This window comes from Haliotis rufescens, unplaced genomic scaffold (assembly GCF_023055435.1).
Source record: "Haliotis rufescens isolate VD_foot unplaced genomic scaffold, xgHalRufe1.0.p SCAF_15, whole genome shotgun sequence".
NCBI lineage: Eukaryota > Metazoa > Mollusca > Gastropoda > Lepetellida > Haliotidae > Haliotis > Haliotis rufescens.
Genome location: NW_025963835.1, coordinates 8,753,979 through 8,780,238, shown reverse-complemented (window position 1 = coordinate 8,780,238; position 26,260 = coordinate 8,753,979). Strand labels below are relative to the sequence as shown.

The 26,260-nt window shown below is 44.4% G+C and overlaps 1 protein-coding gene and 1 pseudogene across 4 annotated transcripts in view; both read left to right on the top strand.

The window, feature by feature from the left end:
- Positions 1–1,764: 1,764 nt before the first annotated feature.
- The window catches only part of LOC124121195, a 34,087-nt gene continuing 9,591 nt past the window's right edge, over positions 1,765–26,260 (top strand). Inside the window, exons 1-2 of one of the 4 annotated variants that reach the window (XM_048396112.1) lie at positions 1,765–1,922; positions 14,409–14,660. The gene's annotated coding sequence lies outside the window, so the exon portion shown is untranslated. Of the gene's footprint in view, positions 1,923–12,421; positions 13,070–13,567; positions 13,849–14,408; positions 14,661–26,260 lie in introns of those variants that run through there. The other 3 variants (XM_046484180.2, XM_048396113.1, XM_046484179.2) reach the window with 3 other exon arrangements.
- Positions 22,634–23,295, top strand: LOC125380006 (annotated as a pseudogene).

Sequence of the window (26,260 nt, the reverse complement as noted above, 5' to 3'; positions counted from 1 at the left end):
GTGTTTACTGGCCATGCACCATAGTTCGTCATGCAGCTATGTTTACTGGCCATGCATCACAGTTCGGCATGCAGCAATGTTTACTGGCCATGCACCATAGTTCGTCATGCAGCAATCTTTTCTGCCTATGCACCATAGTTCCTCACACAGCAATGTTTACAGGCCATGCACCACAGTTCGTCATACAGCAATGTTTACTGGTCATGCACCATAGTTCCTCACACAGCAGTGTTACTGGCCATGCACCACAGTTCGTCATGCAGCAATGTTTACTGGCCATGCACCATAGTTCGTCACACAGCAATGTTTACTAGCCATGCACCATAGTTCGTCATGCAGCAATGTTTACTAGCCATGCACCATAGTTCGTCATGCAGCAATGTTTACTGGCCATGCACCATAGTTCGTCACACAGCAATGTTTACTAGCCATGCACCATAGTTCGTCATGCAGCAATGTTTACTGGCCATGCACAATAGTTCGTCACACAGCAATGTTTACTAGCCATGCACCATAGTTCCTCACACAGCAATGTTAACTGGCCATGCACCATCGTTGGTCACACAGCAATGTTTACTGGCCATGCACCATAGTTCGCCATGAAGCAGTGTTTTCTGGCCATGCACCATAGTTCCCAATGTAGCAATGTTTACTGGTTATGCTCCATAGTTCGTCATGCAGCAATGTTTACTGGCCATGCACCATAGTTCGTCACACAGCAATGTTTACTGGCCATGCACCATAGTTCTCCATGTAGCAATGTTTACTGGCCATGCACCATAGTTCCCAATGTAGCAATGTTTACTGGTCATGCACCATAGTTCGCCATGTAGGAGTGTTTACTTGCCATGCACCATAGTTCGCCATGTAGCAGTGTTTACTGGCCATGCACCATAGTTCGCCATGTAGCAATGTTTACTGGCAATGCATCACAGTTCGTCATGCAGCAATGTTTACTGGCCATGCACCATAGTTCGTCACACAGCAATGTTTACTGGCCATGCACCATAGTTCTCCATTCAGCAATGTTTACTGGCCATGCACCATAGTTCCCAATGTAGCAATGTTTACTGGTCATGCACCATAGTTCGCCATGTAGCAGTGTTTACTGGCCATGCACCATAGTTCGCCATGTAGCAGTGTTTACTGGCCATGCACCATAGTTCGTCATGCAGCAATGTTTACTGGCCATGCACCATAGTTCGTCATGCCGTAATGTTTACTGGTCCTTAGACCGGTGTGTCGGAGTTCAGACGTTCTCGATATTTCAGAAGTAGTGCTTGAAGTGTTTGCGCCTGTATCTCTGCACGCGACGTAGAGCGCGGCAGTGAAGCTGCTATTGTGTATTAGTTTATGTATGTTTCCACGTGTCTTCACGTCTGATGTGCTCCTACCCGTCTACCGTGGGGAAACACAGCGACCCATCAGCAACCCCATCAGACTCGAGCCCACAAGTGCAATCGCTCCCGTATTGATATTACATGGCTTTTTATAAACATTTGTTCAATGGGTCACTTGTTTGCTTTACTAACACTAGAAATTATCGCCTACGCGACTGTGGTAAATTTCCGGAAGCTCAGTGTTTTCAAGTAAAGACCACGAGTCAAAACGCTATCGACCAATGTGTTTGATTGAGTAGCGCGCCACCAACTCGAGATGTAGCGAATGATTGGTTCGTTCTCCCTTAATGTTCAGTTTGGTCGCTAGATGGCGATGGGGATTACTGTCACCAGATCGATCGAAGCAGTAATCACGTGACAGGGACAGATTTTAAGAGCAACGTGCCTCGTTTAGTTGCGAAGAAGATATTTTTTAAGTTTCTTTGAACACAGATGTCCTGTGAAAATGCTAAGCGTCGGATACAAAGGCCGTGAGAGTTGAGCAGAAGCGATGACAAGTAACAGACAAGGCTAAAGTCGCTGGTAAGTTCTATGTTTCGATCGATTGCTTAAGAACGGAAGCTATAGACAAATCTCAGAAATCGATCGATTCTTTAGGGTCAGCAATAATCAATTATGAGGAAGAGACGTATGCGTTGCCTCTAAACTAGGCCTGGTAATTTCGCCATTCCTACAGCAGTGTGATAACTTGTCTGCTGCACAAAACCTTATTAAGCCCACACCATGCGATACTACTAGTGGTAACTTTATTTGTATCTAGTTATAATAAAACATGCTTGTTTCCGTTTCACGAGTGGAGAGGGGGGGGGGGGGGGGGTAATGGAGGAGAGGCATAATTTATCATTTCTTGTTAAATACATCGTCCTGAAACGTTCTTTTCTTGCCGGTGCATGTCAGAACTTTCCTCTATGCCCGCCAAGTCTAAGACTGTCGGCGTATAACCGAGTTAAAAATAGGACTAGTTATATGATGAGTGTTTTTGGCAAAGTTTCCTCTAAATATGAATCGCATACACTATTCCAGAAGACATGGTGTTCTCTTCTGAACTCGTCATGTAAATCACAATCGCACACATTCATTGCTGGTCTCCAGTTGTATACTCAACAATCTTTTCATTGCAAGTAATAGTTTTATATAGGATTCACAGTACACGGATAATATCCAGTTAATGCATATCTACCATGTATACTAATTATATAATATTCATAATACAATGTCCAGCGTGTTTAGGTGAGGTGAGGTGAGGTGAGGTGAGGTGAGGTGAGGTCGAGATTACTTCACAGGTAGCGACGTGCACGACGCGTGGTGCTGCAGTGCTTTATGACATACACTGTTGGCCTGTCGGTGCAGGTTCTCGCCCTGCCTGTTAATATGCTAAAACACACACTTCGCTCGTGTAAAGGGCAAAACTACAGTGTAGTGGATGTAGCTTCAGTGTAGGGTTCGTCCAGTCTCCACCTAGCTGGAGAACTCGCCGGGCAGTATACGAGTTCACTGGTCAGAGTCTGGCGCCGCCGCCTTGGTCAACAGTTCGACCGCCATGCAGCGCTCAGCTTAATGGCCGTAGGGCAAGGGTCGGGCAGCACGTGATTGGGCTACCGCCGTGTCCGCCTGCTTAGATCACTACCACTACCACTGCTGCCGTCACTACGTGATTAAGCCGCTGCAGATATATTGCTATCTTGTGGAGGGCTGCTAGGCTACATGTACACGAGATATGGTCGTGAGAGTCATTTGCTAAACCTGGGACAGAATCATTCCACAGCACAATGTCCACTTGACCTGGGTATCGAGTGATGAGTTGTGTTCCTAAGTGCTCGGATAAAAACTGTTAGCACTCACGAACAGCTTTTTAACAATTCATTAACAAAAAGCAATAGTCTACACGTCTAATATTAACAGGTACTTGTGAAGTAAATGTATTGTTACATTAAATACTACTTCTCTATATATGAAGTACAGAAGAACACGGATATAACGAACACGGATAGAGCGAACAAACGGATACAACGAGCTGTTCAAAAATCCCCGATTTATCTCCTATATATTATCTTATAAAATGTACGTACGTAACGAACTCTCTACAGCGAACTAACCAAGATGGCGAACGTTTCGAAGCGAAAACGTATATATAACAAACAACGAATATATAACGAACTGATTTCTCCGGTCCCTTGTTCCATGTTCCACTGTACATGTGTTTCCCGAAACATAACTACACAATGTTTGATGTCTACTGAGATCGATAAGCATAATAAATTAAGTGTACACATCTGTTAGGGAGGTGAATAGGTCTCCTCTAATGTCTTTGATTGATTTCGTTTTTATGAGCCTAATACATCATGTAATGGTCGTCCTTTTGATCAAGTTAGCGGATAGCAACGATGGATGCTTATTCGCCTCCACAGTAAATGATGCAAAGATGAAGCTGTTGGTTTAAGCCGAGCTCACGATGTGTCCTGTGTCCACACAGTGCAACTATGTATGAGCATAAAGTATGGTTGTGTCACTATATACTGAACCGCAAAAGAAAGGTCACCATGGATAGATATATGTGAAACCTTATTTGTCCAAACATTGTAAACATACTTTGAGACATATCAAAAAGATGAAACTTTGCAAAACTGATCATCAAGGTTGAAATTAAAATGTCAAATGTTCTTAAAGTGAAACACAACAATTAGTCTCTGAGAAAATGGCATCACAAGTCAGTAGCTCGTGTGCATTGATGACTGCCGTGCAACGTCGATACATGGAATGGATGAGGCGGTTGATGAAGGCCATAGGCACTTGAGCCCACACTCTGAGGAACGCCTAACGCAGTTCAGCTGCAGTTGTCGGCCTTGGTCGGTCGTCATTCAGCCGTCTTTGAATCTCGTCCAACAAGTGCTCAATGGGACTGAGGGCAGGCCACTGCATGGTTCTGATGCCATTCTGCTGGAGGAAGTCTCTTGTTGCTCTCGCAGCGTGGACACGGGAGCGTTATCCTGCTGTAACGTGCCTAATGAGGTATGACGTGTGGTCCCAAGACTTGATCAATGTACCCAGCTGCTGTGATACTATTGCCTCTCCCTGGACCGATGTTCTGGAAGACCACAGGGCCGACCCTCTTTGCAAAACCAATTCCATCCCACACCATGATGCTCGGACCACCCAACGAGTCTCTCAACAACACAAGCATCCGAATAACGTTGCCCACGGCGTCGCCAGACTCTCTCTCTGCCATCTGCTGTTGAGATTCAGCAACGGCTCTCGTCTGAAAAGGGGACTCTTCTCCACTGCTGGTGGCGCCAATGCTGGTGCTGTGTTGCCCACTGAAGACGGCCCCGGCGATGACGTGGTGTCAGAATGGGTCCTCGGTGTGGTCTGCGACAGTGGAGGTGTCTGCTCGTCAATCGTCGACGCACGGTGTCCGCACTGTGTCGCTGGTGTGTCCCCACGGTCTGTCGAGCAGTCTCCGCAGCAGTAACAAAGCGATCTTGAAGATGCTGTAGCACAATCTGACGATCCTGATGTTGGGTGGTGACCCTTTGTCTTCCACTACGTGGTCAGTCATCTGTAGTGTTGGTGGTCTGGTACCGTTGCTGGGGCCTGTATATGGTCCTTACGTAGACTTGGAATGCATTGGCTACTTGCCGGGTGGTTTGTCCAGCTTGCAATCGTCCAAGGGATTGGTGTCACTGATTTCTTGTCAATCTTGGCATGTGGTAGCAATTCAATAACGAATTAATGTTATCCGATCTTGTCGGATTTTTATAGGGCAGGAAAATGGGGAATGCATGTACATTTCAATTTGCACGGAACCATATATTGAAATGACAACTTTTCATGCAATGTTACTTGGGGTGACGTTTCTTCTGCGATTCAGTATATATATGCATAACGTGTCACTGTGACGATATGTCCTGTGTCCACGCACTGTAACTATGTATGAGCATAAAGTATGGCAGTGTAATTATATATATGCATAACGTTTCACTGTGACGATGTACCTGTGTCCACGCACTGTAACTATGTATGAGCATAAAGTATGGCAGTGTAATTATATATATGCATAACGTTTCACTGTGACGATGGACCTGTGTCCACGCACTGTAACTATGTAATCTGAGCAGTTGCTATGACCTTACCTGTAATCTTGAGCAGTTGCTATGACCTTACCTGTAATCTTGAGCAGTTGCTCTGATCTTACCTGTAATCTGCAGGAGTTGCTATGATCTTACCTGTAATCTGCAAAAGTTGCTATGACCTTACCTGTAATCTGAGCAGTTGCTATGTCGATACATCATGATCCACATGAGTTGTTATCCGTCATCTGCAATAGACACTATGCCCTGCAGGTATTAATAAACACCCACACTGACAATATTAGTATTATTATTAATACATCTATTACTACACATCCAGTCTTACAAACTGTAGCTGTTAATATACACCACACACACACACACAGTGCAGATATTAATATACACCCACACTCACACAATGCAGCTATTAATATACACACACTGACACAATGCAGCTATTGATATACACACACTGACACAGTGCAGCTTTTCATACACACCCAATCCTACACACTGTAGCTGTTAATATACACCACACATACACAAAGCAGTTATTAATATACACCCACACTCACACAATGCAGCTATTCATATGCACACACTGACACAGTGCAGCTATAAAACACACCCAATCCTACACACTGTAGCTGTTAATATACACCACACATACACAAAGCAGTTATTAATATACACCCACACTCACACAATGCAGCTATTCATATGCACACACTGACACAGTGCAGCTATAAAACACACCCAATCCTACACACTGTAGCTGTTAATATACACCACACATACGCAAAGCAGTTATTAATATACACACACTTACACAATGCAGCTATTAATATGCACCCACGCTCAAAACAATGCAGCTATTAATATACACACACTGACACAATGCAGCTATTAATATACACACACATACACAGTGCAGCTATTAAAATACACCCACACTCACACAATGCAGCTATTAATATACACCCACAATCACACGATGCAGCTATTAATATACACACTCACACAATGCAGCTATTCATATGCACACACTGACACAGTGCAGCTTTTCATACACACCCAATCCTACACACTGTAGCTGTTAATATACACCACACATACACAATGTAGTTATTAATAAACACACACTTACACAATGCAGCTATTAATATACACACACTTACACAATGCAGCTATTAATATACACCCACACTCACACAATGCAGCTATTAATATGCACCCACGCTCACACAATGCAGCTATTAATATACACACACTCACACAATGCAGCTATTAATATACACACACATACATAGTGCAGCTATTAATATACACCCACACTGACACAATGCAGCTATTAATATACACACACTGACACAGTGCAGCTATTCATACACACCCAATCCTACACACTGTAGCTGTTAATATACAACACACATACGCAATGCAGTTATTAATATACACACACGTACACAATGCAGCTTTTAATATACACCAACTCTCACACAATGCAGATATTAATACACGCCCACACTCACACAATGCAGATATTAATACACACCCAATCCTACACACTGTAGCTGTTAATATACACACATACACATTGCAGCTATTAATATACACACACTGACACAATGCAGCTATTAATGCACACACACTGACACAGTGCAGCTATTAATACACATCCAATCCTACACACTGTAGCTGTTAATATACACCCAAGCTTACACAATGCAACTATGAATAGAGACCTAATCTTATACACTGCAGCTATTACTATACACCACATATACACAGTGCAGCTAATAATATGCATCCACACTTTCACAATGCAGCTATTGATATGCATTCACACATACACACAACAGCTATTAGTATACACCCACATTTACACACCACAGCTATTAGTATACATATACGTTTACACACCACAGCTATTAGAATACCTCTACGTTTACACACCACAGCTATTAGTATACATCCACATTTACACACCACAGCTATAAGTATACATCCACAATTACACACCACAGCTATTAGTATACACCACATTTACACACCACAGCTATGAATACACCTCCATATTTACACACCACAGCTATTAGTATACATCCACATTTACACACCACAGCTATTAATGTACATCCACATTTACACACCACAGCTATTAGTATACATCCACATTTACATACCACAGCTATCAATACACCTTCATATTTACACACCACAGCTATAAGTATACATCTTCACTTACACACCACAGCTATTAGTATACATCCACATTTACACACCGAAGGCCCGCAGGATCTTTCCGACCAGGCGGGTTTACATTTTCAACCAAAACCGAGGATAAGTGTTTTATCTGACTTACAAACCGACAAAGTTAATTCTAATTGAGATACACAATAACGAGGATCTATATATGCGATATAACGAGACTATAAACGCATCCGTGAGCTATGTTGAGTGACGACTACAGTTGTCATGCACGTGCTGGTCGTGCACGCACGCATTGCCCGTGAGCGTGTCCGTCATAATGTGGACAGCTTACAGTCGAGTTTCATTTAGTGGCAAGATGTGGGAGAGAGAGGAAGGTGACGATTTATTTCTCACACAAACGAAAACTAAAAATGCAGATGACTGTGACGAAGAACGGCCCGATGAATTTGTGTCTCGTTTTGGCGACCCGTTATGTATTGAAGATATCCAGAAGAATATTGAATGTGTTATCCCCAAAACTACCCAGTACAAGAGCTCGTGGGCATTTGCTGTATTTAAACGATGGCAAGAAGAGCGTGGTCAAAGGGCTATGACAGACAATTTAATGCTCCCAGCCTGCAAAGAGTATCATTGTAAATGTCAACACCAATTACAGTGAAGGAAATCTAGTATTGCGGGTTTAAAAAAAAATAAAGGGTATGGAAGGAAGTCCTGGGGACTTACTGTGGAAGACCCAGGGACTTGATCTGAAATATATAACTTTTAATATCGATGAAAATCAAGTCCCCGGGTCTTCTACAGTAAGTCCCGGGTTTTCTACGCAAGTAAAACCTCATGTGGGTCTTTCTCAAGTTTGAAGAAACCTAACGATCAACACAAATGAACACTCTGAGTTTTATAAGAATACACTTCACTTACACGCCACAGCTATAAGTATACATCTTCACTTACACACCACAGCTTTAATTATATACCACACTAACACACTCAAGCAATTTACTGTTGTACTGAATAAACTAGTATTACTGATTCTACTACTGGTACTACTTCTACAATCGTTGTAATGAATAAACGGATTCACACTCCATGTCGTGTCTTCATCCCCTAATCTCGGCGTTCTGGCTAGTACACTTACATATTTCAATATATATAAAGGTCCAAAGTTAAAATGTCTTATCTGTAATTAGACATATCGATACTAGTGTTGAGAAACTAACAGGACGTTCGGTCTGACCAGCGACCGATTTGAATAACCACTAGGATCATATACCAAGGAAACGTATCTTTCGCTTACTTCTTCTGGATTAATCACTTTGTTTGTATGTTGTCCGTTATTTTTTGGAGCATTCGCGTTGCTCTCCAAATCTAGTATGCATTATTTTGATGCAATTTAACAAATGCATTAAAACATATGACACTACTGACTAATGTTTGAACACCAAGCTGTGTTTTGTATCCCAGCGGATCCCTCGTTTCCCAGAAACAGACACAGGACTTTGATGTAAAAGGAAACTTAAGTCTTGAATTCCATCTTTTGTTGTCAATATCGACGTTTTCGATAATAGGGTCGCTTTGATGTCCCCACGCCGACGCTGAACTCAGAGTTCTCCATTATCGCAATGACGCGACATATAGATAATACAGCGCTTCCTTCGTCATCAACTGTGCGTGCATCGTAGAGAGGCCGGCTTCAGTCTTTGGACAGGATTCTTTTAGGATGCGTACGACTACCGGAAGTTTGTTGTGAAGGGCTAATGTGCGAGTTACAGGGTACTGTCGTATTGACCGCTAGACTCCTAGAAATACTGCCGCTAATGCATTAGTTTGTTCCAACAGTAATGTTGATTTTCGAGTCGACGTTTTTAACTTTATCCATCTTTGCATGCATGCTTGCAATTAGCTTTTGCTACTCCCAGGCTGGCTATTGAGTTTCTTGCAACTGCTTTTTACGACTTAAATTGTTATAACGCATCATTAAACATAAGGCTGAGGACCAACAACCAGGGTAGCTTCATTGTGACCCGCACCTCGTCTACAGTCTAGACCACCAAGCTGTACCGCACCTCGTCTACAGCCTATGCCACCAAGCTGTACCGCACCTCGTCTACAGCCTACACCACCAAACTGTACCGCACCTCGTCTACAGCCTAGACCACCAAGCTGTACCGCACCTCGTCTACAGGCTAGACCACGAAACTGTACCGCACCTCGTCTACAGCCTAGACCACCAAGCTGTACCGCACCTCGTCTACAGCCTAGACCACCAAGCTGTATCGCACCTCGTCTACAGCCTAGACCACCAAGCTGTACCGCACCTCGTCTACAGCCTACACCACCAAGCTGTACCTCACCTCGTCTACAGCCTAGACCACAAACTGTACCGCACCTCGTCTACAGCCTAGACCACCAAGCTGTACCGCACCTCGTCTACAGCCTACACCACCAAGCTGTACCGCACCTCGTCTACAGCCTAGACCACCAAGCTGTACCGCATCTCGTCTACAGGCTAGATCACCGTCCACAGGCTAGACCACCATTTACTGGCTAGACCACAACTAAATCACAGTAAGACCGTAAGGATGTGTGTGCATGACCTAAATCAATCCAGAAGTGTAACCAGTATATTCAGACTTCTATTTGTCATTCATCGGTTCCGTTTGATAGCCTGACTAGATGTCATGGGATGTCAAAGGTTATAATGTTGACATGTTAGGCAAACATTAAATCTATAGATGTCCAGTATTTGTTGAAGAGTGAAACTCAATATCCAAATTTTGTTGACGCAGTGTTCATTACATGGTGATTTATGTGGTGAACAATAAGTGAGTGGTTAACCGTCGGTATTACAAATCTTCTCGGTTGTGTTCCCTTATCTGCTGTGTACATGTAGGTTTCGGCGTAAGGAAACTTTACTTTGAGCTTCTACACTGGTAGTGTGTCAATCGGGAAATACAACACAGGTCAGCTTGGTGCCTTCTGGCTGGATATACAACACGGGTCAGCTTGGTGCCTTCTGGCTGGATATACAACACAGGTCAGCTTGGTGCCTTACGTCGGGAAATACAACACAGGTCAGCTTGGTGCCTTACGTCGGGAAATACAACACAGGTCAGCTTGGTGCCTTACGTCGAGAAATACAACACAGGTCAGCTTGGTAACTTACGTCGGGAAATACAACACAGGTCAGCTTGGTGCCTTCTGGCTGGATATACAACACAGGTCAGCTTGGTGCCTTACGTCGAGAAATACAACACAGGTCCGCTTGGTGCCTTACGTCGGGAAATACAACACAGGTCAGCTTGGTGCCTTCTGGCTGGATATACAACACGGGTCAGCTTGGTGCCTTCTGGCTGGATATACAACACGAGTTAGCTTGGTGCCTTACGTCGGGAAATACAACACAGGTCAGCTTGGTGCCTTCTGGCTGGATATACAACACAGGTCAGCTTGGTGCCTTCTGGCTGGATATACAACACAGGTCAGCTTGGAGCCTTACGTCGGGAAATACAACACAGGTCAGCTTGGTGCCTTACGTCGAGAAATACAACACAGGTCAGCTTGGTAACTTACGTCGGGAAATACAACACGGGTCAGCTTGGTGCCTTCTTGCTGGATATACAACACAGGTCAGCTTGGTGCCTTACGTCAAGAAATACAACACAGGTCAGCTTGGTGCCTTACGTCGGGAAATACAACACAGGTCAGCTTGGTAACTTACGTCGGGAAATACAACACAGGTCAGCTTGGTGCCTTCTGGCTGGATATACAACACAGGTCAGCTTGGTGCCTTACGTCAAGAAATACAACACAGGTCCGCTTGGTGCCTTACGTCGGGAAATACAACACAGGTCAGCTTGGTGCCTTCTGGCTTGATATACAACACAGGTCAGCGTGGTGCCTTACGTCGGGAAATACAACACAGGTCAGCTAGGTGCCTTACATCGGGAACCCGTGAAGATTCCGGGGTAGAATAGGTCTTCAGCAACCCATGCTTGTCGTAAAAGGTGACTATGCTTGTCGTAAAAGGCGACTTACGGGATCGGGTGGTCAGGCTCGCTGACTTGGTTGATGCATGTCATCGATCCCAATTGCGTGGGTCGATGCTCATGATATTAATCACTGGATTGTCTGGTCCAGACTCGATTATTTACAGACCGCCGTCATATAGCTGGAGTATTGCTGAGTGCGGCGTTAAACAACAACCAAACCAAACCAAACCCTTACATCGGGAAATACAGCACAGCTCAGCTTGGTGCCTTCTGGCTGGATTTACAACACAGGTCAGCTTGGTGCCTAACGTTCGGAAATACACGTAGGTCAGCTTGGTGCCTTACGTTCGGAAATACAACACAGGTCAGCTTGGTGCCTTACGTCGGGAAATACAGCACAGGTCAGTTTTGGGCCTCACGTCGGGAAATACAACACAGGTCAGCTTAGTGCCTTACGTCGAGAAATACAACACAGGTCAGGTTGGTGCCTTCTGGCTGGATTTACAACACAGGTCAGCTTGGTGCCTAACGTCGGGAAATACAACACAGGTTAGCTTGGTGCCTAACGTCGGGAAATACAACACGGGTCAGCTTGGTGCCTTCTGGCTGGATTTACAACACAGGTCAGCTTGGTGCCTAACGTTCGGAAATACAACACAGGTCAGCTTGGTGCCTTACGTCGAGAAATACAACACAGGTCAGCTTGGTGCCTAACGTTCGGAAATACAACACAGGTCAGCTTGGTGCCTTACGTCGAGAAATACAACACAGGTCAGCTTGGTGCCTTACGTTCGGAAATACAACACAGGTCAGCTTGGTGCCTTACGTCGGGAAATACAGCACAGGTCAGTTTTGGGCCTCACGTCGGGAAATACAACACAGGTCAGCTTAGTGCCTTACGTCGAGAAATACAACACAGGTCAGGTTGGTGCCTTCTGGCTGGATTTACAACACAGGTCAGCTTGGTGCCTAACGTTCGGAAATACAACACAGGTCAGCTTGGTGCCTTACGTCAAGAAATACAACACAGGTCAGCTTGGTGCCTTACGTTCGGAAATACAACACAGGTCAGCTTGGTGCCTTACGTCGGGAAATACAGCACAGGTCAGTTTTGGGCCTTACGTCGGGAAATACAACACAGGTCAGCTTGGTGCCTTACGTCGGGAAATACAACACAGGTCAGCTTGGTGCCTTACGTCGGAAAATACAACACAGGTCAGCTTGGTGCCTTACGTCGGGAAATACAACACAGGTCAGCTTGGTGCCTTACGTCGGGAAATACAACACAGGTCAGCTTGGTGCCTTACGTCGGAAAATACAACACAGGTCAGCTTGGTGCCTTACGTCGGGAAATACAACACAGGTCAGCTTGGTGCCTTACGTCGGAAAATACAACTAAGTGAGTTACATACATTGTATCAGCATGGTTATTGTTAAGTCGAGTTAAAGTTTGGTTCTGTGGAGATACGCCATTCACGTTACAAATTCGATATTTCCTGATTAGTCTTCTAATTTTAATTCAGCTTTAACGATGTTAAAGACCATTTGTTTAGGTCACCATCACCGTGTCTGTTATGTCGCTATCGGGGCGGCAGTAAAACAGCTTCACTCAGACATGCAGAGGCTCTCTGCGTTGTGTTACTGGGGGCAGGCAATGAGCAACTTTTAAGTTGTTCTCGCGATGCCTCTTAGCCCACTGGATTCTGGTCTAACCTTGCTGAGGAATTATATTCCAAGACAGCTGTTCTAATCAATACAGATTTGTACACGTACGTATTATCTGATTAAGATACTCTACCGCGGGATATGGTATATCGACCTTCCCCAGACCTGATTGGTCAGGAGTCTTGGCAGACATGTCACGCAAAGCCAGCACGGCCCTCCAGTCTCCAGCACCTCACGTCAATACCACACAACACTGGGTTTTCAACCCTAGCAGCAGTAACACGTCATCTCATCTAGTTTGCTAGGGTATGATATTAAGATTTGTGTTTAAGTTTGGCACACACCGGAAATTAAACACGACTGGCCGTATGCGCTTATGCTATGTTGAGGACAAGGCTCGTGATTCAGAGTCAAGTCACAAAGGTATTTCTTAGAAAATCGGAACTGATATTGAACTTTGATCCTTCAGTGAATTTCTTCCCTTGGATAAGCATATTTTTCACACAGCAAAAGGTAAGCTGATTTTTTTCAGATGTAAGACAAATATCATACACCTCCTCTCTATGAAGAAGGTCATAATGCATCGCCTTAGAATCTTTTATGTAAAAAACGTTTGCAGTAATGAGACGAATACCAAGCTGACTATATTAGGCATTTAATCTATTTACAGTTTTTCTATCGAATTTTGATCTTGGTTTAAGTTATTAAGAAAAAAACCCGTTTTCCATGGTACATTGTGAAGTGAAGAACTAAGACTCATCAAAGCACACAGTTGTTTTTAGATACACAGTTGATATATATGACATAACTAAAGATGCAATACTTGTCTTTGATAACAATAGCAATAACTTGACCGATGGCCCTGTACCACACAGAGTTGTTTTATTTATCAAAGTTAAAACTCGAACACAGGGTGGATACATCACTCGCTTCTTACTGTAATCAAGAGTTACCCTGGCAACGATATGCTGAACCGATTTTTTTAAAAATCATTTTAATAAGAAATATATGTTGATATCTCCCAATCTTGCTTAAATCACGTTGGACATTCCAAAGTCTCGGTTTGGTTGCAGGGTTCCTCCAAGAGGATTTCGCCGAGACAATATTCCTGTGATGTGAAGGTTTGCCACTGCTATATGACATTTATAACAAAACGTGATATGGCGCTGACCTTTGAGACTCTTGTGGATATATGACTCTGGATATCCAATTTCACGTTCACCATTCAACCTATACGTGATAGTGTGTGTATCCAGGGAAACATAGCTGTCCCCAGGTGGCCCAATGATATGTGACCCTGCGAAGACAAGAAGAGCATGCTTGTGGTAAGGAGGAGGGCTTCCATTGGCTTTCTGTGGGTGGGTGGGGTGGCAGTAGAGGGGTGGCAGGTGGTGGTGGGAGGACGAGTGTGGATGGGATGGGTGATGAGGGTGTGGGTGTGGGTGTGGTTGAGGGTGCAGGTGTAGTTGAGGGTGCAGGTGTGGGTGGGGATGTTTCTGGTTGAATGTCGGCATTGAATTGTTTTTTCACTTAAGTATATTATGATATTTTAAGTTGTATAGCCCCCGCGTGACAACTGTATCATCATGCAAATGTAATTGATTGTGGAATTGAATTGACATTTTTCAACTTGGATGCCCTTGGTGGTGATGATATCCTACTGTAAATATGTTTACTGTAAATATGTTACCTTCGCACAACAGCAGAGCGGCCAGTAAAAGTCTTGATGAAACTGCCCATATATGCCAGTCATGAATATTGATATATCGATTATGTTTTGGTTATTAACATGGCAAGACGCAAGTATGGGACAAGGAACGTGTCAAGGTTTGTGTTTAGATCTAAACACATTACTACTGTGTATCTGTTGCTTTGGATTCTCCAGTAATCTGTGGTCTTGGATAAGCACCTTGAGGTGCTGCATTATACTATCATCATGAGTAACTTCCGCCTTGTTGCTGGAATACTGCATACACAATGTATTCTCCCAAACTGAATCGTTCATTGCAAGCAAGAAGGTGTCCATAGATTGCACCTAATCAAGCACATACAGGTTTTGTGCGGTGTCCCCTTTCTGTCTTATACAGCCAATGGCCAATATTGATTGCCTTGTTTGCCTCAAATAACTAACACCGTATTGCGGCGTCCGAGCACCCACAGATGGTAGGTCTATTACAGGCGACTCCTGACTGTATCCACCTTGTACAACTGTACTTCCAGGAAAACCAATACCAGATTTCATTACTTTTCTTTGTAGACGTTTTTCTCAACCGTTATAGATCTTCCTGGAAAGCAGAGCGGCGAAACCAGACTCGCAGCATGCAGCTTTAATTAGATTCAATCAGTGACGATGAAGTTTCATAACACAAGTAATTAGTGTTTTACATGACACACGCATGCCGCCAGGGAACGTTTTTCACTTTTTGTATCTCTAGCATTGCAGAACTGATGAGAACGTTTATTCTGAAATCAATGTTGTTGGATTTTCGAGAAGAAGAGGCAAGCACAACGCTAACGAACTCAATCCTCGCGCTTTATACACGAGTTAAATGGGTATGGGTTGGGTTTTTGTTGGTGGAGGTTGTTTTTTCAGGAGGATGCAGTGAAAGGATGCCACGTTCGGTGTCAGTGGCGGAGGACTTTATGGTCTGTTTAAGTGTCAAGTACACCTCTTTCCCGTTTATATATAATGGAATTGGTTCTGCAAAATATACCCCGGTTTCCGAATCCAAGGCACGCGATAATCTTTGTCAGAACAGGGGTGAATGGGTGTCTGGTGTTCGGCTAGTGTTACCACATAGGCGTATTTCCTCGACCGCCGCAGGCAGACCATCTCTCAGCTACTTGATTACACACAATATTAGTCACTCATAAATACGGTAGTAGTGAAACTAATTATCTTTTGAGATTCGTGCAGCTATATAATCAATACCTTTGGAGGGTGGTACATATGAACGAAGTACAAGTACGGGTGTGTGGCCATTGATGCATGTGTGCTGTCTGTCTGGCGGACTCACAGGCTGACTGATTACATACCTTGCTAGTAAGGACGTTTTCTCGTGTTGACTTTATCTAACAAGTGTTTTTGACATGTTGTCAATAAATAAAGCAGTCATTAAGGACTCGGTTCATTATAACCCCCAATAAGAATACTATAGCTGGAGCTCCTTAAACTCTTGCAATGAATAGATCAGTGTTCGGTGACAGAGACAGTAAAGCAATTAGTGGTTTGATTGGTGAAATGCTCCTTGTAGAGAATACTGTTGGGTTGAAGGGTAAACTGCTTCTTGTACTGGATACTGTTGGGTTGGCGGGTAAACTGCTCCTTGTAGAGAATACCAGTGGGTTGGCAGGTAAACTGCTTCTTGTATAGGATGCTAGTGGGTGGGCAGGTAAACTGCTTCTTGTATAAGATGCTAGTGGGTGGGCAGGTAAACTGCTTCTTGTATAAGATGCTAGTGGGTGGGCAGGTAAACTGCCTCTTGTATAGGATGCTAGTTGGTTTGCAGGTAAAATGCTTCTTGTATAGGATGCTAGTGGGTGGGCAGGTAAACTGCTTCTTGTATAGGATCCTATTGGATGGCAGGTAAAATGCTTCTTGTATAGGATGCTAGTGGATGGGCGGGTAAATTGCTCCTTGAAGAGAATACCAGTGGGTTGGCAGGTAAACTGCTTCTTGTATAGGATGCTAGTGGGTGGGCGGGTAAACTGCTCCTTGTAGAGAATACCAGTGGGTTGGCAGGTAAACTGCTTCTTGTATAGGATGCTAGTGGGTGGGCGAGTAAACTGCTCCTTATAGAGAATGCCAGTAGGTGGGCAGGTAAACTGTTTCTTGTATAAGATGCTAGTGGGTGGGCAGGTAAACTGCTTCTTGTATAGGATGCTAGTGGGTGGGCAGGTGAACTGCTTCTTGTATAGGATGCTAGTGGGTTGGCAGGTAAAATGCTTCTTGTATAGGATGCTAGTGGATGGGCAGGTAAACTGCTCCTTGTAGAGAATACCAGTGGGTTGGCAGGTAAACTGCTTCTTGTATAGGATGCTAGTGGGTGGGCAGGTAAACCGCTTCTTGTATAGGATGCTAGTGGGTGGGCAGGTAAACTGCTTCTTGTATAGGATGCTAGTGGGTTGATGGGTAAACTGCTTCTTGTATAGGATGCTAGTTGGTTGGCAGGTAAACTGCTTCTTGTATAGGGTGCTAGTGGGATGATGGACACACTTCTTCTTGTATAGGATGCTAGTGGGTTGGCAGGTAAACTGCTTCTTGTATAGGATGCAAGTGGGATGATGGATAAACTTCTTCTTGTATAGGATGCTAGTGGGTTGATGAGTAAACTGCTTCTTGTATAGGATGCTAGTGGGTTGGCAGATTAAATGCTTCTTGTATAGGATGCTAGTGGGTGGGCAGGTAAACTGCTTCTTGTATAGGATGCTAGTGGGTGGGCAGGTAAACTGCTTCTTGTATAGGATGCTAGTGGGTTGATGAGTAAACTACTTCTTGTATAGGATGCTAGTGGGTTGGCAGATTAAATGCTTCTTGTATAGGATGCTAGTGGGTGGGCAGGTAAACTGCTTCTTGTATAGGATGCTAGTGGGTGGGCAGGTAAACTGCTTCTTGTATAGGATGCTAGTGGGTTGATGAGTAAACTACTTCTTGTATAGGATGCCAGTGGGTTGGCAGGTAAACTGCTTCTTGTATAGAGTGCTAGTGGGATGATGGATACACTTCTTCTTGTATAGGATGCTAGTGGGTTGGCAGGTAAACTGCTTCTTGTATAGGATGCAAGTGGGATGATGGATAAACTTCTTCTTGTATAGGATGCTAATGGGTTGATGAGTAAACTGCTTCTTGTATAGGATGCTAGTGGGTTGGCAGATAAACTGCTTCTTGTATAGGATGCAAGTGGGATGATGGATAAACTGCTTCTTGTATAGGATGCTAGTGGGTTGATGGGTAAACTGCTTCTTGTATAGGATCCTATTGGATGACAGGTAAAATGCTTCTTGTATAGGATGCTAGTGGATGGGCGGGTAAATTGCTCCTTGAAGAGAATACCAGTGGGTTGGCAGGTAAACTGCTTCTTGTATAGGATGCTAGTGGGTGGGCGGGTAAACTGCTCCTTGTAGAGAATACCAGTGGGTTGGCAGGTAAACTGCTTCTTGTATAAGATGCTAGTGGGTGGGCGAGTAAACTGCTCCTTATAGAGAATACCAGTAGGTGGGCAGGTAAACTGTTCCTTGTATAAGATGCTAGTGGGTGGGCAGGTAAACTACTTCTTGTATAGTATGCTAGTGGGTGGGCAGGTGAACTGCTTCTTGTATAGGATGCTAGTGGGTTGGCAGGTAAAATGCTTCTTGTATAGGATGCTAGTGGATGGGCGGGTAAACTGCTCCTTGTAGAGAATACCAGTGGGTTGGCAGGTAAACTGCTTCTTGTATAGGATGCTAATGGGTGGGCAGGTAAACTGCTTCTTGTATAGGATGCTAGTGGGTGGGCAGGTAAACCGCTTCTTGTATAGGATGCTAGTGGGTGGGCAGGTAAACTGCTTCTTGTATAGGATGCTAGTGGGTTGATGGGTAAACTGCTTCTTGTATAGGATGCTAGTGGGTTGGCAGGTAAACTGCTTCTACTATAGGGTGCTAGTGGGATGATGGACACACTTCTTCTTGTATAGGATGCTAGTGGGTAGGCAGGTAAACTGCTCGTTGTATAGGATGCAAGTGAGATGATGGATAAACTTCTTCTTGTATAGGATGCTAGTGGGTTGATGGGTAAACTGCTTCTTGTATAGGATGCTAGTGGGTGGGCAGGTAAACTGCTTCTTGTATAGGATGCTAGTGGGTTGATGAGTAAACTGCTTCTTGTATAGGATGCTAGTGGGTTGGCAGATAAACTGCTTCTTGTATAGGATGCTAGTGGGATGATGGATAAACTGCTTCTTGTATAGGATGCTAGTGGGTTGATGGGTAAACTGCTTCTTGTATAGGATCCTATTGGATGGCAGGTAAAATGCTTCTTGTATAGGATGCTTGTGGATGGGCGGGTAAATTGCTCCTTGAAGAGAATACCAGTGGGTTGGCAGGTAAACTGCTTCTTGTATAGGATGCTAATGGGTGGGCAGGTAAACTGCTTCTTGTATAGGATGCTAGTGGGTTGATGGGTAAACTGCTTCTTGTATAGGATGCTAGTGGGTTGGCAGGTAAACTGCTTCTTGTATAGGATGCTAGTGGGTGGGCAGGTAAACCGCTTCTTGTATAGGATGCTAGTGGGTGGGCAGGTAAACTGCTTCTTGTATAGGATGCTAGTGGGTTGATGGGTAAACTGCTTCTTGTATAGGATGCTAGTGGGTTGGCAGGTAAACTGCTTCTACTATAGGGTGCTAGTGGGATGATGGACACACTTCTTCTTGTATAGGATGCTAGTGGGTTGGCAGGTAAACTGCTCGTTGTATAGGATGCAAGTGGGATGATGGATAAACTGCTTCTTGTATAGGATGCTAGTGGGTTGGCAGGTAAAATGCTTCTTGTATAGGATGCTAGTGGATGGACAGGTAAACTGCTTCTTGTATAGGATCCTATTGGATGGCAGGTAAACTGCTTCTTGTATAGGATGCTAGTGGATGGGCGGGTAAATTGCTCCTTGAAGAGAATACCAGTGGGTTGGCAGGTAAACTGCTTCTTGTATAAGATGCTAGTGGGTGGGCGAGTAAACTGCTCCTTATAGAGAATACCAGTAGGTGGGCAGGTAAACTGTTTCTTGTATAAGATGCTAGTGGGTGGGCAGGTAAACTACTTCTTGTATAGGATGCTAGTGGGTGGGCAGGTGAACTGCTTCTTGTATAGGATGCTAGTGGGTTGGCAGGTAAAATGCTTCTTGTATAGGATGCTAGTGGATGGGCGGGTAAACTGCTCCTTGTAGAGAATACCAGTGGGTTGGCAGGTAAACTGCTTCTTGTATAGGATGCTAGGCGGTGGGCAGGTAAACTGCTTCTTGTATAGGATGCAAGTGGGTGGGCAGGTAAACCGCTTCTTGTATAGGATGCTAGTGGGTTGGCAGGTAAACTGCTCCTTGTAAAGAATACCAGTGGGTTGGCAGGTAAACTGCTTCGTGTATAGGATGCTAGTGGGTTGGCAGGTAAACTGCTTCTTGTATGGGATGCTAGTGGGTTGGCAGGTAAACTGCTTCTTGTATAGGATGCTAGTGGATGGGCGGGTAAACTGCTCCTTGTAGAGAATACCAGTGGGTGGGCAGGTAAACTGCTTCTCGTATAGGATGCTAATGGGTGGGCAGGTAAATTGCTTCTTTTATAGGATGCAAGTGGGTTGGCAGGTAAACTACTTCTTGTATAGGATGCTATTGGGTTGGCAGGTAAACTGCTTCTTGTATAGGATGCAAGTGGGTGGGCAGGTAAACTGCTTCTTATATAGGATGCTAATGGGTTGGCAGGTAAAATGCTTCTTTTATAGGATGCTAGTGGATGGACAGGTAAACTGCTTCTTGTATAGGATGCTAGTGGGTTGGCAGGTAAAATGCTTCTTGTATAGGATGCTAGTGGGTTGATGGGTAAACTGCTTCTTGTATAGGATGCTAGTTGGTTGGCAGGTAAACTGCTTCTTGTATAGGATGCTAGTGGGTTGGCAGGTAAACTGCTTCTTGTATAGGATGCTAGTGGGTCGGCAGGTAAACTGCTTCTTGTATAGGATGCTAGTGGGTTGATGGGTAAACTGCTTCTTGTATAGGATGGTAGTGGGTTGGCAGGTAAACTGCTCGTTGTATGGGATGCTAGTGGATTGGCAGGTAAACTACTTCTTGTGTAGGTTGCTAGTGGGTTGGCAGGTAAACTGCTTCTTGTATAGGGTGCTAGTCGGTGGGCAGGTAAACTGCTTCTTGTATATGATGCTAGTTGGTTGGCAGGTAAACTGCTTCCTGTATGGGATGCTAGTGGGTTGGCAGGTAAACTGCTTCTTGTATAGGAGGCTAGTGGGTTGATGGGTAAACTGCTTCTTGTATAGGATGGTAGTGGGTGGGCAGGTAAACTGCTCGTTGTATGGGATGCTAGTGGATTGGCAGGTAAACTGCTTCTTGTGTAGGTTGCTAGTGGGTTGGCAGGTGAACTGCCTCTTGTATAGGATGCTAGTTGGTTGGCAGGTAAACTGCTTCCTGTATGGGATGCTAGTGGATTGGCAGGTAAACTGCTTCTTGTATAGGAGGCTAGTGGGTTGATGGGTAAACTGCTTCTTGTATAAGATGCTAGTGGGTTGGCGGGTAAACTGCTTCTTGTATAGGATGCTAGTGGATTGGCAAGTAAACTGCTCCTTGTATAGGATAATACTGGTTTGGCAAGTAAACTGCTTCTTGTACAGGATGCTAATGGGTTGGCAGGTAAACTGCTTCTTGTATAGGGTGCTAGTCGGTTGGCAGGTAAACTGCTTCTTGTATAGGGTGCTAGTCGGTTGGCAGGTAAACTGCTTCTTGTATAGGGTGCTAGTGGGTTGGCAGGTAAACTGCTTCTTGTATAAGATGCTAGTGGGTGGGCGAGTAAACTGCTCCTTATAGAGAATACCAGTAGGTGGGCAGGTAAACTGTTTCTTGTATAAGATGCTAGTGGGTGGGCAGGTAAACTACTTCTTGTATAGGATGCTAGTGGGTGGGCAGGTGAACTGCTTCTTGTATAGGATGCTAGTGGGTTGGCAGGTAAAATGCTTCTTGTATAGGATGCTAGTGGATGGGCGGGTAAACTGCTCCTTGTAGAGAATACCAGTGGGTTGGCAGGTAAACTGCTTCTTGTATAGGATGCTAATGGGTGGGCAGGTAAACTGCTTCTTGTATAGGATGCAAGTGGGTGGGCAGGTAAACCGCTTCTTGTATAGGATGCTAGTGGGTTGGCAGGTAAACTGCTCCTTGTAGAGAATACCAGTGGGTTGGCAGGTAAACTGCTTCGTGTATAGGATGCTAGTGGGTTGGCAGGTAAACTGCTTCTTGTATGGGATGCTAGTGGGTTGGCAGGTAAACTGCTTCTTGTATAGGATGCTAGTGGATGGGCGGGTAAACTGCTCCTTGTAGAGAATACCAGTGGGTGGGCAGGTAAACTGCTTCTCGTATAGGATGCTAATGGGTGGGCAGGTAAATTGCTTCTTTTATAGGATGCAAGTGGGTTGGCAGGTAAACTACTTCTTGTATAGGATGCTATTGGGTTGGCAGGTAAACTGCTTCTTGTATAGGATGCAAGTGGGTGGGCAGGTAAACTGCTTCTTATATAGGATGCTAATGGGTTGGCAGGTAAAATGCTTCTTTTATAGGATGCTAGTGGATGGACAGGTAAACTGCTTCTTGTATAGGATGCTAGTGGGTTGGCAGGTAAAATGCTTCTTGTATAGGATGCTAGTGGGTTGATGGGTAAACTGCTTCTTGTATAGGATGCTAGTTGGTTGGCAGGTAAACTGCTTCTTGTATAGGATGCTAGTGGGTTGGCAGGTAAACTGCTTCTTGTATAGGATGCTAGTGGGTCGGCAGGTAAACTGCTTCTTGTATAGGATGCTAGTGGGTTGATGGGTAAACTGCTTCTTGTATAGGATGGTAGTGGGTTGGCAGGTAAACTGCTCGTTGTATGGGATGCTAGTGGATTGGCAGGTAAACTACTTCTTGTGTAGGTTGCTAGTGGGTTGGCAGGTAAACTGCTTCTTGTATAGGGTGCTAGTCGGTGGGCAGGTAAACTGCTTCTTGTATATGATGCTAGTTGGTTGGCAGGTAAACTGCTTCCTGTATGGGATGCTAGTGGGTTGGCAGGTAAACTGCTTCTTGTATAGGAGGCTAGTGGGTTGATGGGTAAACTGCTTCTTGTATAGGATGGTAGTGGGTTGGCAGGTAAACTGCTCGTTGTATGGGATGCTAGTGGATTGGCAGGTAAACTACTTCTTGTGTAGGTTGCTAGTGGGTTGGCAGGTGAACTGCCTCTTGTATAGGATGCTAGTTGGTTGGCAGGTAAACTGCTTCCTGTATGGGATGCTAGTGGGTTGGCAGGTAAACTGCTTCTTGTATAGGAGGCTAGTGGGTTGATGGGTAAACTGCTTCTTGTATAAGATGCTAGTGGGTTGGCGGGTAAACTGCTTCTTGTATAGGATGCTAGTGGATTGGCAAGTAAACTGCTCCTTGTATAGGATAATACTGGTTTGGCAAGTAAACTGCTTCTTGTACAGGATGCTAATGGGTTGGCAGGTAAACTGCTTCTTGTATAGGGTGCTAGTCGGTTGGCAGGTAAACTGCTTCTTGTATAGGGTGCTAGTCGGTTGGCAGGTAAACTGCTTCTTGTATAGGGTGCTAGTGGGTTGGCAGGTAAACTGCTTCTTGTATAGGGTGCTAGTGGGTTGGCAGGTAAACTGCATCTTGTATAGGGTGCTAGTCGGTTGGCAGGTAAACTGCTTCCTGTTCAGGATGCTAGTGGATTGGCAAGTAAACTGCTCCTTGTATAGGATAATACTGGTTCCTGTGTAGGATGCTAGGCGGTTGGCAGGTAAACTGCTTCTTGTATAGGATGCTCGTGGGTTGATTGGTAAACTGCTTCTTGTATAGGATACAACTGGGTCTATTGGATCGGTTTACTCCTTAGCAAAATTGATGGGCGAATTGTTTCTTGTATAGGATGTTAGTGGGGTGATGGGCGAACTGCTCCTTGCATAGGATACTTGTGGTACACCCCCGTTTATATAAAATCGCACTGGTCCTCCTTATTTTGCACTGTGGTGGACTTTATGGACATATCAGTCTTGTATACGTGCCTGAAGACAGAATTGGCACATTTATAATATTAATACAAATACCACTGCTAATAATAATACTAATACTAATAATACTGATAATAAATTCATGATGAAATCATCATTAATTGATGGAAGGCTGCGCCCCTCATGGTCTATTCTCCCAGTGTTTTAATTGTACGATAAACAACCCCCACTCGTCGTTCATTTCTTAATTTAGGCACAGATCCTCGGACGTGTTACAGGCAGTGTGTACTGTGAGTGTTACATGTGTTACAGGCAGTGTGTACTGTGAGTGTTACATGTGTCACTAGCAGTGTGTACTGTGATTTACACATCGAGACTGAAGGTCGTGGAGAGTGCACGAACGTTCAGCTTGTAAAAACCCGTACACCCCGCTACTAACACATGTTTCCAATAAACTGCTCGTTGTATGGGATGCTAGTGGATTGGCAGGTAAACTACTTCTTGTGTAGGTTGCTAGTGGGATGGCAGGTAAACTGCTTCTTGTATAGGGTGCTAGTCGGTGGGCAGGTAAACTGCTTCTTGTATATGATGCTAGTTGGTTGGTAGGTGAACTGCCTCTTGTATAGGATGCTAGTTGGTTGGCAGGTAAACTGCTTCCTGTATGGGATGCTAGTGGGTTGGCAGGTAAACTGCTTCTTGTATAGGAGGCTAGTGGGTTGATGGGTAAACTGCTTCTTGTATAAGATGCTAGTGGGTTGGCGGGTAAACTGCTTCTTGTATAGGATGCTAGTGGATTGGCAAGTAAACTGCTCCTTGTATAGGATAATACTGGTTTGGCAAGTAAACTGCTTCTTGTACAGGATGCTAATGGGTTGGCAGGTAAACTGCTTCTTGTATAGGGTGCTAGTCGGTTGGCAGGTAAACTGCTTCTTGTATAGGGTGCTAGTCGGTTGGCAGGTAAACTGCTTCTTGTATAGGGTGCTAGTGGGTTGGCAGGTAAACTGCTTCTTGTATAGGGTGCTAGTGGGTTGGCAGGTAAACTGCATCTTGTATAGGGTGCTAGTCGGTTGGCAGGTAAACTGCTTCCTGTTCAGGATGCTAGTGGATTGGCAAGTAAACTGCTCCTTGTATAGGATAATACTGGTTCCTGTGTAGGATGCTAGGCGGTTGGCAGGTAAACTGCTTCTTGTATAGGATGCTCGTGGGTTGATTGGTAAACTGCTTCTTGTATAGGATACAACTGGGTCTATTGGATCGGTTTACTCCTTAGCAAAATTGATGGGCGAATTGTTTCTTGTATAGGATGTTAGTGGGGTGATGGGCGAACTGCTCCTTGCATAGGATACTTGTGGTACACCCCCGTTTATATAAAATCGCACTGGTCCTCCTTATTTTGCACTGTGGTGGACTTTATGGACATATCAGTCTTGTATACGTGCCTGAAGACAGAATTGGCACATTTATAATATTAATACAAATACCACTGCTAATAATAATACTAATACTAATAATACTGATAATAAATTCATGATGAAATCATCATTAATTGATGGAAGGCTGCGCCCCTCATGGTCTATTCTCCCAGTGTTTTAATTGTACGATAAACAACCCCCACTCGTCGTTCATTTCTTAATTTAGGCACAGATCCTCGGACGTGTTACAGGCAGTGTGTACTGTGAGTGTTACATGTGTTACAGGCAGTGTGTACTGTGAGTGTTACATGTGTCACTAGCAGTGTGTACTGTGATTTACACATCGAGACTGAAGGTCGTGGAGAGTGCACGAACGTTCAGCTTGTAAAAACCCGTACACCCCGCTACTAACACATGTTTCCAATGAGTCGTTACACCTTCTAACGTTACACAGAAATATTTCGTGGAAACATTTGTGTGTGACAATTAGATCTTTATTGTGACCATCTGATGTTCAGTTGTAAATAACTCCAAGTGTGATGAGTTGTGACAACGTTTACAAGACCGCCTCAGACCAGTCACAAAGACTATTTAACCAATGATGTTAAATAACTATGCGTTTCCTCTATATGATGTCAAGTCTTACGTCGACTTCCCAGTTAAATGTAAAGACTGGCGTATATGAAGAAGTGCTCTGTATTGCGACAAGAAGCATCATCTGAGCACAGCGACATGAACAGGTGCCTCCCTCCTCCTTTCCTTCAGCTTGAGTGTTCTCGCTGCTGGAATGAGAG